Source organism: Silene latifolia, chromosome 10 (genome assembly GCF_048544455.1).
Source record: "Silene latifolia isolate original U9 population chromosome 10, ASM4854445v1, whole genome shotgun sequence".
NCBI classification, from domain to species: domain Eukaryota; kingdom Viridiplantae; phylum Streptophyta; class Magnoliopsida; order Caryophyllales; family Caryophyllaceae; genus Silene; species Silene latifolia.
The window spans coordinates 24,998,275-25,000,648 of NC_133535.1; positions in this window are offsets into that span (position 1 = coordinate 24,998,275).

Here is a 2,374-nt window from a genome sequence, read left to right on the forward strand (position 1 = left end):
ACGTTAGCATTCTTAGATCTTCATCTAAGATTTTGTGTTTCAAACACTTTCTTCTCTAAATTCCCATTTTAGAAAAGGGAATTTTAATCTAATTTACCATTCTTCATTAAAATGAAAAGCGGCAATTCCTAACATTATTTATTTTGATCAACATCTTCATGTCGATCTATGCATTTATTTACTCTAAAGCTCTATTCACTTTAAGGAGACTCTCGCCTTTAAGTAAATCTACTCTTGAGTAACAATTTTCGGATTGTAAATGCTATGGCTCGTATGTAACAAAGTCGATTTGGAATAAGGTCATAATACCATTACTTACACAAAGCAATATTTTAACCAATAAGACATGTGTGATAAACTCCCACTTAGCTATACCCCCACTCTATCTTTATAGATTATAGTTCTATTACTTTCACAAAGTAACACTATAAGACATGTTTGTAACGATCTACTCCCACTCTATCTCTTAGAAATATCTCTATCTTTTTAAGAGATAGCTTTGTGAGTCACAAACATATATATAGTGGAGTATTAGGAGTTTATCTAGACTATGTATTAGCTTTCAAAAGGCCATCCCCAACATGGCAGTTTGATTCATGTAATATACGAGTCTTATCCATGTCATCTGTTTAATAGACTCCCTATTCTATGTATCTCATGGTTGACCATCCGTTTAGAATTACGTGTCCGTTTTGGATTGTAAATTCCCAAAATTGAGTTCAACAACTCAAACTGACTCATATTAGTTTGATCTTATGTGTAGTGACACTAGGTCATAATCCATCTTTAATAAATCGAATTCATTACTTAGATCTTTGCCACTACGATCGGATCGTAATGTTTTAGTACTTTGTTCAATTGGTTCTCTACATCATTTATAAATTTCTCAAATTTCTCAAATGCTTCACTTTGTATTTGATTAAGTAAATATACCCATATCTACTTAGATCATCGGTAAAAGTGACGTAGTAGTCATAAATTCCCCTTTGCGGTGATCCTCATTAGAACACATACATCGGCATGTATTAGTTGCAACAAATCACTTGCTTGTGTCCCTTTACCACTAAAGGAAGTACAAATCATTTTGCGAAGGAGATGAGATTCGCATATTCCATATGATTGTAAATCAAATGGTCCAATAAGTCTAGTTGACACTAGCCTTTTAATGCGTTTCTCATTTATGTAACCTAATTGAAAAAGTCAAATGTACAAATCATTTGGATTACTAGTTATGAGTCTTTTGGATCGTATTATGTAGATATCATTGCTTGAGTTAGAAGTGTCTAAAACTTGTATATCATAAAGATAAGTGATATGGCTCACAGCCATGTCTATTTTCAACAAAATACAACAATTGTCTTTGATGGCAAAATATAAATCCTTTCATGTCTCACATAGAAATGGAAATATTGTTTTAGACAAGGTGGGTACATAATAACAATTATGTAAATTATAACTCAGAGCTATTAACTAAAATAAGTACATAAGTCTCTCTTGAAGTGGCGGCTACCCTAGCTCCATTTCCTTATCTGAGATTCATATCACTCTTGTTTAGCTTTTCAATATTTCCAAGTCCCACTTTGGAGTAACAAGCCCAACTTTGATATCTCCCAAATACTTGGGGCAATTTCACTTCCAATGGCCCATGACATTACAATAATGACATTCCTCATAGGATTTGGCACCCTTCTTGGTCTTGGTCTTGGTAGTCCCACTATCCATTTCCAATTTATAATCAGGTTTGGGTTTCTCGCCCATTTTTGTCTTCCCTTTATTAATACCAATACTCCTTTCATTTGCAAGGACACTCTTGCTAGAACTCCCACTGAATTTAATATTTCTCTTTGTTTCTTCAAACAAGGATGCCTTGGGTTTTGTAAGATTTTATTCACAAGACTTTCTTTCCAAGGTGGTGGGCAATAATATTGGAGTGGGTATTGAGGAGGTGGTGAAGAAGCAAAAATTTCCATCCTGACAAATGCCAACGCGTAATTCTCTAATAGTATCATTGTCATACTCAGAGCATTTTTTATCGTATGATTGGAGCCATGTATCAACGGTGATTGGTGTAGGAGTATTAGATGAATTCATTGCGTATTATTTAACAACAAAAACGGAAAATGAAGGAAATAATTAACATCTATTGTTTTAATAATACTCGTAAATTTTAATACAAGTATTTAAGCATCTATGTAGTGACCTCCACCCAACTAACATAAATGATTCCGAGATCCAAATTCGTATTAATACGGGTACGGTAAGCCGAGTCATCCCTTATTAATATAACTCGGTGGATTAACATCTTAATCGATTCTACTTTTAGAACTCGGTTGATAAAAATTACTCTAATTCTCATCTTTAGCCCGGAACACAT